The sequence below is a fragment of the Leptonychotes weddellii genome, chromosome 4 (assembly GCF_054177405.1).
Source record: "Leptonychotes weddellii isolate Sample4059 chromosome 4, ASM5417740v2, whole genome shotgun sequence".
NCBI classification, from domain to species: domain Eukaryota; kingdom Metazoa; phylum Chordata; class Mammalia; order Carnivora; family Phocidae; genus Leptonychotes; species Leptonychotes weddellii.
The window spans coordinates 94,130,624-94,143,275 of NC_138372.1; the positions used below are offsets into that span (position 1 = coordinate 94,130,624).

General features: G+C 40.1%; 1 non-coding gene across 1 annotated transcript; it reads right to left on the bottom strand.

Moving 5' to 3' along the window:
* Positions 1–5,257: 5,257 nt before the first annotated feature.
* On the bottom strand, positions 5,258–5,328 carry TRNAG-CCC (transfer RNA glycine (anticodon CCC)). Its single transcript has one exon. It is a non-coding gene; the product is annotated as a tRNA-Gly (tRNA).
* Positions 5,329–12,652: the final 7,324 nt, after the last annotated feature.

Sequence of the window (12,652 nt, forward strand, 5' to 3'; positions counted from 1 at the left end):
TTCTGAAGACCTAACAGTGGTTGGAAGCAGAGCAGATTTTGAAAAACCAGAGAGAAGTTGTTTCACTAATTTAATTTTCATTTTGACGGCCACTTTATTTTTTTTAGAGGAAGGTAAGAGTTAGGGGCACCAGGGTGGCTCAGTTGGTTAAGCATCCCACTCTTGATTTCTGCTTGGGTCATGATCTCAGGGTGGTGGGATCCAGCCCTGCCTAGGGCTACATGCTGGGCCTGGATCCTGACTAAGATTCTCTCTCTCCCTCCTCCTCTGCCCTTCCTATTGCTCACCCCCAACTCCCTGCTCCAGCTGTCTCTCTAAAAAAAATTAAAAAGATGAAGAAGGAAGATAAAAGTTATTTTATTTTTTTAGTTTGTTTATTTTTTTAATTTAAATTCAATTAGCCAACATATTAGTTTAGATGTAGAGTTCAATAATTCATCTGTTGCTCATCACACCACCTGCCCTCTTTAATGCCCATCACCCAATTACCCCATCCCCCCACCCACTTCCCCTCCAGCAACCCTCAGTTTGTTTCCTATAGTTAAGAGTCTCTCGTGGTTTGTCTCCCTCTCTGATAACTTCCCACTCAGTTTTCCCTCCGTTCCCCTATGATCCTCTGCACTATTTCTTATATGCCACATATGAGCGAAATCATATAATTGTTTTTTTCTGATTGACTTATTTCACTCAATATAATACCCTCCAGTTCCATCCACGTCGATGTAAATGGTAAGTATTCATCCTTTCTATTTATTTTTTTAGTAATTTTGACACCCCGTGTGGGGCTCAAACTGAGGACCCTGAGGTCAAGAGTCACTTACTTTTCTGGCTGAGCCAACCAGGGGCCCCCACTTTATCTGTTTTGATGAGAACATTAGTGGAGGGAATTTGCTTTAATGGATAAGTAATTTTTCTATATTTTTATTTCTCTAAAGGAAATTTAGTGATAATAAAAGTTAATATAATAAATTATAATAAAATAATAAAAATAAGATTTAATAATAAAATTTCACATCTTACATTATTCACATTGCTATAGTTGGCTTATGCTGTCATGTGTTGCACACTATGTAACACTACCTGATGAGTTATGTTCAACTATGCAGTAATACATACCATAATGCAGCTATTTATAATTCAAAAAATGAAGTATAATGGGAAGGTGTAACCTCTTAGTGTAGCCCTGAGATTAACTGAATTTATGCCATGTTCTCACATACTTTAGAGGACTACGCTGTAATAGTAAAATGGCCTACGTTGGCCAGTTGTTGCCCATTTCCTGGCCCAGTATGATACACAGGAGCGACCATGGGGGGGGGGGAGGAATGGCTTTTTGAAGGACTTATCTAATATATCTCTCTTATTGTTATTTGGAATGAGATCAGAAAAGCAAAGGGAAATATTCATGTAGAAAAGGGGAAATTATCTGCTTTCTCTCTTTCCCCACTCTTAATACCAAGTGGAGGAGCAAACACTCTCTTCATTCTTCACATACCAGGACAGATATTGAGCTTCCTTTTCTACTGGTTGAGGACACACTATAATAAATAATAAATTTATAATATAATAAAACATCATAGAAAAGGGTGTGGTTACTGCTGCCCTTTTTCTACCTGAGCATCAAAACTGTCAGCTGGTTGGTGACAAGGGGCGCTTCCAACCCTGCATCTATCTGCCTTTTTTTTCTGTCACTCTCCTCTCAGAGGACTTGTACCATCGGATTCATTTGGGGAAGTTTGGTTAAGGTTATTTTGTGCTTAGAAGGAAAATCCTCTAAGACCTTGAATTGACCAGTTTACTTAGATTCCCTCTACTGTGACACAAGCCCTACAAATAGCAAATTGTGATTATATACATGTTGCCACTTTTCTTTGTGTGCATATCTCCTTCAGGAACCCTTGCACCCACCAGGGAACTGAGGTTATTGGCAGAATGAGATTTGGGAATTCTTTGGTCTTCTGGCCAAATACGGCCAGTTAGTGCTCTAATTTCATCATTTTTGAAATTATACTCACCATATTTTAAATAGTGTTTATTTTGGAGAGTTCAGTTTGAAGGCAATGGAGATTATTACTTTAATGTTATTTCGGTACTTTTCAAATTTTAACCAGAGTGTAGATTTCTCATCAAAAAGTATGGAGGCCAGAGGACAATGGAAGAACAATTTTTACTGTAAAACAAAAAGGTCAAACTTTGACAGGACTTACAAGTTTAGCGTGCAGTAGTGGCTTCTGTATCAGAAATAAAGAGTTCTTTGTGAGAAAAAACAGGTTTTTTGTTTGTTTGGTTTTTTCCTTTTGGCTGCCAGAAGGATTGAGCATTGCCAGAAGGATTTATCTACATAGTCCCAAGAAAATTCACTTGGTAAGCAAGCTACTGAAAATTGGTGAGGTTTATCAGTCACTCTTGCTGGCAGAGATCTGTTAGCACTGCAGTCAGAGCTGTTTAGATTAAAATTTTTGACTTGCCAATCAATAGGACATTATCTATACAGTCAAACTTTGGACATCAGAGGGTTTAGGCACTCATGCTAAATTTTGAGCCATCCACTGGTGGTAAATGTCAGGCGAGTTTGTCCCATTTGCACTTTACACAGGACAGTGCCCTGAACAGAAGAATCTCCTCTAACACTTTAAGAGCATTCGTAGTATAAACATGCAACTCATTGATTTCAATTATACATTTTCACAACCATACATTAATTTGGCACAGAGCCCTTTCTCTTTAACTTCTTTTTCTCTTTATCACAAGTTTTACCCACACTCTGTCAGTTGAATTTACACTCTCTTTCAGGAACACAGACCAAGGAGTTGAACACTTGCCCTTGACAGGTTACACAGCAGCCAGGAGACCATTATATCTCCTTGACAAAGAGCTCAGGAAGAGCAAGGAGGTGTGACTAGTCTGTGAGGCCCCTTGGAGCAGTGGGGAGTCTTCTTATTACCTGAGGTCAGGATAAGGGGAAGAAACGGATGGAGTGGGGGCCATGGAGAGAGCAGTACCACACAGCACAGCCATGTACTTGTTTTTGGTTTTAAGAGGTCATCCACTCAGTCTCAACGAACTTTTAGCAACAGCTAAAGCACCATTTAGGTGGCTGCTTTCAATCCTTCCTTGTCACTGCTGAACCTCCAATTGTCCATGAACAAATGGACAATCAAAAGGCCCTTACTCCCCTGGCTCATAACCACCACTTAGCGGAAATCATCCTGGGAAGCCTTCTCATATTCCCTAACCTGGCCCATGTACTCCCTTCTGTCTTTTCTCTGAGAAAGCACTGTGACCTTCCTGGCCCCACATTGAATACCACATTTGTCAAGCAGTATAGCAGTCCCTAGGCAGTGGTATATTGGCAGCTGCTAGGTGTGCTTGTCACACTTCTGTAGAATTGACTAGTAAGGAGACAAAACCTCCAATGAGCTGAGGTAGTTCTTACTTAGACACACAGCATAAGCAAGTGTAGCATGTTGTCAGCTCCCCACATCCATAATCCCACAGCGTGACACCACACTGGAAGGATCAGATGACAAGAAAACCCAAGTGGTGGCTTGCTCTGTCATGAAGGAGCCAATTCCATATTGCTGCCAAGTCGTTTTATAGCTTGTAGTTACATCCTAGGGGGTAGAGGCAAGGTGGAAATTTCCAGGTCTCACCAGAACCAGGGAGACAGGTGAGAAACTGCCTACTTGTAGCCTGCCCCAGGACAGGCAGTCTACCACAGGAGATTAATCCATACAGTATCCATCCAATAGCACCTCGCAGGACTGTCTATCTTTCCATGTTCCAAGGGGGTATTCAGCCAAGAATTGGGTCAAACACAGTTGAACCTTGCCTCTGTGGCCCATGTACAGAAGTACAAGGTCACCCAGAGTGCATAGCAGAGCCATTCTCCTATACCTTGAACATTGAAAAGGAGGTTGGCTGGATATAATATCTGTGATTTGCACTTTCTTTACATAAGTTTCTTGAAAATGCTGCTTCACTGTTGCCTTGCTTTCTATGCTGGTGCTCATCTAATTCTGTTGCATTTGTAACTTATTTCATAGTTTTACCTGGACAACCTCAAGATGTTTTCTTTACTTTTAAAGTCTAATAGGTTTACTATGGTATTGTTTTGAAGTTGATCATCCAGGGTCAATCTCAGGTACCTGAGGAGCCCTTTCAGTGTGCCTCATCACCTAGGTAACATATCATTTTCCTTTTTATAATAAGATCAAGGCCCCTAGATTGTTCTCTCTAAAGCCTGACTTCTGTTCAGAGAAAAATCTTAAAAAATGAGAAATTATATATCACATTACAGTGTTTATTCAACAAATACAGAGACTCCCTAACAAGTTAAAATAGTAAAACCACCCTGATGATTTCAACACAGTCTTGCCAGGTAAGGACTTAAAAAAAAATCACCATCAGTTTACAATAGAATGTAGGAAGACATAATGCCAGAATAAGAAAGCCCTTGAGCATGAATAAATTATTAACCTAGAAATGTTGCTGACTTGAAAATAGGTTTTAAAAACTTAAATTTTAAGCTATCCTTAGATGAAAATGAATCACCCGGAGGGTCTAACGCAGTCACGCCCCTACTACCCTCAAATCGGAATCCTTTCCAAGGAGCTTCCAAGAGCTAGAAAACAAACCCGGGCCAACAGTTCCCAGAGTCCTTAGTTCCCTTTCCCTTTTTACAAATACACTCTTGGGGCTAACACCTGTTGAGGCGCATCGCGCGGCACCCGCGAGAGGTGCCTGTTGAGGCGGAACCGCGAGGCGCCGGCGGGAGGAGCGCAGGCCGCCGCGGCGGACCACGCGGACCGACTCGGTTGCTGGAGTGCGGTGCGGCGGCGCGAGCGAGGGGTCTCTGGCCCCAGCTCCCCTCGCGTCCACGCGGGTCCCTCTCCACCAGCCTCCGCCTTCCTTGGGCCGCCGACGCCGCCCCGGCCACCGGGGTGTCTGCCGGGCTCCGTGGTGAGACGTGGCCCCGCGGCCGACCCAAGGTCCAGCACGGGCCTCCGTGACCTGGTGGCTCTTTGGGTCCCGTGGGTCCTCCAGGGGAAAGGCTGAAAGTAACTGGGGTCTTAGGTCCAAATAGTCTAAACCGCAAAGCCCGCGGAGACACTCCCCCTTTCAAAGACAGTGGTTGTTGAATGCAAGCACTGCAGGAGTAGCAACCAAAACTCCTAAACCATGCTATTTGCCTATGCAGTTACTTTTGTGGGATAAAAATATGAAAACCCCAGAAAAATGAAAGCAAAAGACCGGATGCATTGGCCGGGAATCGAACCCGGGTCTCCCGCGTGGGAGGCGAGAATTCTACCATTGAACCACCAATGCCTGCTTCGCTGACCTCCTATAGGTGGGATCTAGGTGAAGTATCCAAAAAGGTTTGACAATAGTTCAAAACAGGCTTTTTAGAGTGCTGGCTAATATCTAATAAAGGCACCCAAACCAAAGGTTTTTATAGGAAACTTACACTAGGCAAAGCTATAAATATCAAAATACCTGATTTGTCTGATCAAACTCTTAACTCTTAAAAGGGCTCTTTCCAACTGCATAACAGACTCCAATAGAAAAACATAAGAAATTCATCTAGGTTCCTTGTTTCTGTTCCTAAATCTTCAATTGTCAACGTCAAACTGTTGTCTTAGTGGTTCTGGGAAGGTAACCTAACTTGTAGGTTAGGTGAGTAAAATTCTAATCCAGGGAAGAAATAAGAATTGGAATCAGAATTAGTATCAGACGGAAAAGAGGGGAAAGAACAGAATCAAGTTCAATAGAATGAAGAAATAAATTCTGGTCCATGGAGTTAGTTCTTTGTAACTTTAAAAATTTTTCTATTTTATTTTTTTGGTAAAAGAGTAATGATCAATCTTGTAATCATTATAATGTGTCTGTTTTTTTTAAGGTGTATAAAACATTTGAATGGATATATGATATGAAAAGATTAAGTTTGGGAGAATCCAATTTCCCAAATTAATAGGCTTTGATTTACTAGCTGTATGATGAGTAGACTATTTTAAAGAAATACTTTAACGTTGAAATATTAACATAGAGGTCTTTTGTTGAAGTTCAAATAATGGAGGATTTCTGTCTTCAATTTTCCCTGGGGAAATTAAACTGAAGAAGGGAACCTGGAGAGCTCACCCACATGTTGGGACTAGGAGTCATTATGACTTTTTGAAGGACAAGAGCCACAGAGATGAAATGATGCCTCTCTTGAAAGCAAGCTAAGTGGAGGCTGAGTCAAACTTGAGCTCAATAAGGAATACCACCATCATCTCAACCTTGAAGAGCTTTGGCTCGGTCTGCCCTCTGCGCAACACCCAAGACACACATCAGCTCTGGCCACCACGCTTTCAATTACACCTACATCAACCAGATGTACATTTATTCCCATATCTCTTTTGAAACTACAAACCTGCACTTCCAACTCACAATTCCAAATTCACAAGTCAATGCCTCACCCACGTCTCAGAGTCACACGTGCTAAAACTCGACATACCAGTGAGTTCCCTGTCCGCCTCACACACCACCGCCCACCGTACCGCAACACTCTCAGATCAGACCCGGGCACAGCCTCTCCCAAAAAGTGGTAGTGCACTGTCTTGGTTTCAGTTGATCACTAAAACAATACCCAAATCTGTTCCTAGCCCTGCCTAGTACACTTACCCTCACCACCGAGCATCCTGTTGCCCAAACCAGATCTTGCTATTCTTTTTGGATAAATTTTCTCATCCTCCCAACACAGAAACTTGTTTCCAGTATAATTAATAAATAGTGGTTAAATTTACTGGACTTTCTACAGACTCACTGCCACTTCATTACTAAACTCTTCCGTCTATCACCTCTTACCTCCATTAATATAAGTAAATAAATAATATATAAATAAATAACATAATATAAGTAGATAAAAAGCTGGTTCTCTTACAGCCAGTCTAGTCTACTTCAATCCATTTGCCACATTGCATTCTGACTGATCATTCCATGGTGTAAAGCTGGACATACCTATAGCCTAAATCCACATCAACCACCACAGCAGCTAACCAACAGCAATCCTCTCTTCCTTGGTCATTGGAGGCCCGGAGACCATAGGAAGTGTTGGAAAGAAGTGCAGTGGATAACCGCTGGAGCTAGTGCGTTGGGGACTTGTGCTGGCTTTGAAACACATGTACATATTGGAGAAGCACAAGTCTCTGACAGGTATTGGTAATAAGGAAGCAAGAACAAAATGAGTCACTGTGTTGGTAAACCTGACTTTCTAACTTTTCAATTTCACCAAGTCAGTTTCTTGACAGCTGGGATGAAGGCCACCAAAAGGCCCCTATAGGAAGTTCCCTGGAGAAAACATTCTGAAATTTGGTCTTCTAGGAATTCTTTGTAGTCAAGCTTCAGAGGTGTCCTAGGAGCACAGAGGTCTCCACACAGCGACAATTTTGGATTCTTCAGCTGAGAATTTGTACCCTTTAGAAGGAGCAGGTCCCACCTGAGGTTCTCTTCCATCCCAGATCAGGCTCCAGAGTGGGTTGCTTAGTGTAGCTGGGATCTGTGCGGTCATTGAGTCCATGTATGGACAGGTAGCTCTGTTCCTGTGAAGCCCAGTAGATGAAGTCTTAGGGCCTGCTGTGGGTTGTGAGAGAAGCAACCTCTTGAAGTATTTGGATATGTTACAAGCTGAAGGACACCTTCACCTAAGAATACTGGTGCTTCAATAGCAAGCATCTCACCTCCCTGACTGTCCCAGGTTTGGTTGCAGGCCCATACATGTAACTGTTTTTCTTCTTTTTTCTCCACCACAGTAACTTCATTTACTACCTCTTCTTGAGTCTTTATTACAAGGGCAAGTCTGGTCTATGCAAAGATCCAACAGGCAGGGGCAACACTGCAGTCAGTTGAGGAGAGGGAGAGAAAGAATAAAATGGGCAGTAATTGGAAAAGAAAAATGATTAAAGAGTGTGTCTACACAGTGACTTGCAGCCTTGGGACTGGGACAGGGCTGTGATCATGGAAGGATTAGTGCTTGGAATGAGGTGTACAACTGTTCCTCTGGGGTGCAGACTAAGTTCTGATATGTTGCTGGGGACATGTGACATTTGGAACTAATATTCTTGCCACACTCGTGTGCATAACTTCTGATATCATGACATCACCTACTGGCAGATAAGTGTCCTAGAATATGAAGAATAACTTCAGTGTGTGTTTCTCTCTTTGGGAATTATTTTTGGAAAAAGAAGATTTCCCTTCCTTGTCATGTCTATATTCTTCTGATTTTCTGTTGTCATGATACATGTAAATATATCCCTAGAAGGAGATTTGAGGAACATAAAGAATGTCTCATCCTCTCCTTTAGGTGGCAATTCCATTAACTTTTCTTGAAGCTCCTATATATTACATTGGACCAGAAAGTTGAGAAATTTGGCCAATAGAGAAATTTCTCTCTATAGGTCTCTGTACAGGTCATTATATCACGGATGGTCAAAATAATACATGATGTTAACTTCAGGAACCTAGTATCTGAGAAGTCCGTTGTTCCTTTTGAATGCTAATTATTCACCTTTCCTATCAGAAACTGATATCTGAAACTTTCTATCAGAAAAGGCCTATCAGACAGGTACAGGTACTTTACAAATAGAGGAGCATTCAGACTTTCTGACTTAGGTGGGCATAGGAAATGCAGAATAAAAACTGTTCAGAATGAGAGAGAAACTGAAGTGTGGGAGAAGTGCTAGGAAGTTCTAAAGCCAACAAAAGCCGATCAACTTTAACTGCCGACCACTCAATTAACAGCTGAACTCCCTAACTGATTGACTGATCACATGGCCACTCTTCACAAATGAGACTACATCAAGTGATAATGTGGATAATGTGATAACTGCCAAAGCAGAAGCATGTCCACCTTATCTCTACTCTGTCCCAAATGCCAACTCCAGAAGACTGAAAGTGCAGGAGAGTATACAACCTCTGCTTCTTTGCTACACACTTAGGAAACACAGTAATTTAGGGGATACCCAAATGAGTAGGACAGAGAAATGGCCATCACCAGTTTTGGTATTCTGAAGAGACAAAATTAAGGGGGTGAGGGTTGGGGGACAATGTTGGAAGTTCAGTGGGGGTGGTGGAAGACTGTTCTGGACGAAGTACTTCCCACTGTTGGCCCTGTGATAAGGAAAGCAGTTGGCATGAGAAGAGCCACATTGATGAGCATTTGATACACTGTGGGAGACAGAGACAAAAATGCAGCAGAAAGCTGGGTAAGGCAGGCAAGGGATTTGGCACCACCACCTATCCATCCCCATGCCAGGGGCAGAGTCATCCTGGGTTCTCTCTTGCAGTCTCCCTTGACACCAGGCAGTTAATAACCTAGGATTCATCTAGGGAAGAAGTTCTGACTTCAATGCAGGCTGTGGCCAGGGAATCATCCTAAATTATAATATGACAGTAATCACACATAAATTGAAAAATAAGGTATTTTAAGGATTTATTAGTTTATTATAGTTGGAGGGTAAAGAAAAAAATATCAAAGTTCTTTGCCTAACAAAATGGCTCTTGGAGATTAATTTATATATCATTACCCATGATAACCAACTAGCATAAAAGACAATTAAAAATGGAAATTTATATTCCAGTAGAGACATATACTGAAGTCATGCTTTTTGCCTTAAAGTCTATTAATGTAGCTATCTTTTGGTTAATGTTTTCAGTAATGCTCCTTTTCTCTTCTTTTGTTTTCAACCTTTCTATCGCTTTATGGTTTGGTATGTCCCTTGAATACAGCATATAGTTAATTTTAAAATCCAGTCTAGCAATATTTATTTTTTACAGCATAATTAGGTCTACTTAACTTTTTTTTTTTAAAGATTTTATTTATTTATTTGACAGAGAGAGACAGTGAGAGAGGGAACACAAGCAGGAGGAGTGGGAAAGGGAGAAGCAGACTTCCCGCCGAGCAGGAGCCCGATGCGGGGCTCAATCCCAGGACCCTGGGGTCATGACCTGAGCTGAAGGCAGATGCTTAACAACTGAGCCACCCAGGCGCCCCAGGTCTACTTAACTTTAATATAATTGTTGATATAATTAATTTTAAATTTACTATCTGTATTTTTTTCTATTTGTCCTCCTTGATCTGTGTTTTTACTTCTTTCTCTTTTCGGATTAGTTATCTTTTAAACTATTATAACTTTTTTTTATTGCTTTATGTACTTTACTTCCATTTTTCCTTCTATGTTTTTCATTGTATTTCACTTTGCTTCTATTCTTTCAGTGATTAATTAAAAATTAGTCTTAATCTTTAATTATTTTTCTTTTTCAGTTAATTTTAACCCTTGATTTATCTAGCATAGTAATACTTATTACATTTACCCTCATCCTGGACACTATAGAGACCTTGGAATACTTTTATTCCATTTTGTGTCATCTACATATATGCAGTTATTATTTGTTATAGTTCTGAGTATTAAGCCCCAGAAGATAATTTATACATTTTTATATGATCAATGTTAGATTTATCCATGTATTTATGGCTACCTTTCTCTTTATATCTTTCCGTGACCGTCTTTCCATATGGAATCATTTTTCTTCTGCCTGAGAAACATCATTTAGAAATTTCTTTTGTGTTAGTCTGCTTGGGAAGAACTGTTTCAGCTTTTTTTCCTCTGAAAGTGCCTTTATTTTACTTTAATTATTGAAGACTTTTTATTAAGTATGTAAGTCTAGGAGGCAGTTACTTTCAGAACATTGAAAATATTTGCATTTGATTTTTGTTTTTCAGAAGTTAGTCAGTGGTCTGACTGCTGCTGATTGGAATGTAATCTCTCTTTTTTCTCTGGGTATTTTTTTATTTTTATTTTTTTCTTTTTACAATTTTTGTCTTTGTTTTTTATTTTCTGCAGTTTTACTGTTTTCTCTAGCAATGATGTTCCTTTATTTACCTTGTATGGGATTGGTTGGCCTTCTGGAATCTGTTGATTTGTATCTTTCATATTGCCTGGAAAACTCTCAAATATTACTTCTCCAAATATTGCCTTTGCCTTGTTTTCTCTCTCTCTTCTACTTCCAAGACTCTAACCAAAATATAAGATACACCTTCTGATCCCATTTGCTATTTTTCTGTGTGTTTAATATTACATTTTTTCTCCTTGTCCTACATTTTGAATTTTTTTCTTCTTCCCCATATTCTGCTTTACTGTTTTCTTTTCAGCTGTGACTTCTCTCCTGTTAAACTCTTTCATTGAGTTCTTAATTTTAGCTATTTTTATTTCATTTCAAAATTTATTTTTTCCCCCACCAAGGGAAGAAAATGTTTCCAGGAAGAGGAAAGGATTAACTGTAAAATGTTGCCAGATTAGACTAAACGAGGGTTAAGAACTGACCATTGGGTTTAGCAAAAAGATTTTGGCAGCCTTGACAAGAGCAGTTTCAGGAGGTTGATGAGAATAAAGGTGTGATTGTAGTGGATTCTAGATGAGGGATTGAATATGCAAATGGAACAATGGCCAGACCATATATAAAAATAGAATTCTGAGCCACAATCTGCAGCAACCAATGCTGGAGACCAATCCATTATTTACACTAACCAGCCCAGATTATAATTGTAAAAAGAAATGTCTCCTTTTGTCCCTTTCAACTACAAGACGCCTATGCTTACCCTTTGAAAAGTTGGAAAGATTTTGAAAAGATTGTGATCAAGGTGTGAAAAGATTATACATTTACTCCCCCTACCGAATGCTAAGCTGCTAGGAAATGTAAATGCCTTATCTTTAGACTCTCAGCACACTTCTACTGCAAAGAATTAATTTTCCCCAGAGGGCATCTGGCTTTGACTTCCTTTCCACATGATAAAGCTGCTAATTGCCTCAGAAAAGATTTCTGAGTTACAGTACAAAGGTAAGCATACTTGGGGTCAATTAATAATTCTGTTTCGGCTAAATCTTATCATTATTATATCACTGCTACACGAGACTTGGAGCTAGTTTGTGTCTCAGTGCACCATTTATTACCTTTCTGACCATGAGCAAGCTGCTTGACCTCTTTTAGCTTTATTTCTCATGCCCAAGATTGAGATAGATAATAGTGAGATATTCTCACCCAAGTAAAATGTTGGAGTGTTCCAGCCTTGTTTAGATGGATGTCTACTTTGTTACCCTGCCTTTCCAGTAAGTTTTGTTTTTACTTTTTGCTGAGAATCAGCCTAGAAGCTATTGGAGGAAGAGAAACTAAATTGTGGTGACAAAAAACAAGTTAGACTGTGATAAGGGTCAACCTCACTTATATAGGATAAAACCCTAAGAAACAAAGTTATTATATGGAAATTTTCAAGGATTAAGACCACTGTATGTGCTGCTTCTGATTTCTAAAAGTACAAGATTTTCATTCAAATAACTCTCCTATCGTAAACTCTTACAAGAGTCCATCAATTCACACCTACCCACCCCTAGTAGTTCTGTGAGCTGAGAGCTTTTCAGAGTTCAAAAATACTGGTCTGACTCCCACAGACTTTGATCACAAAGTGAAGTTTACTTATTATCTGGACTCTGCTGGAGGAACTATAGGCAGGAGCATTAGCTGAATCATTAGAGTAGAAGCTTCTAGCTGAAGTAGTATTGCATTATAAAATGCTCTTCAAACTGCCAATTTCACCTGTAGTGAAGTTCCTTACCACTAC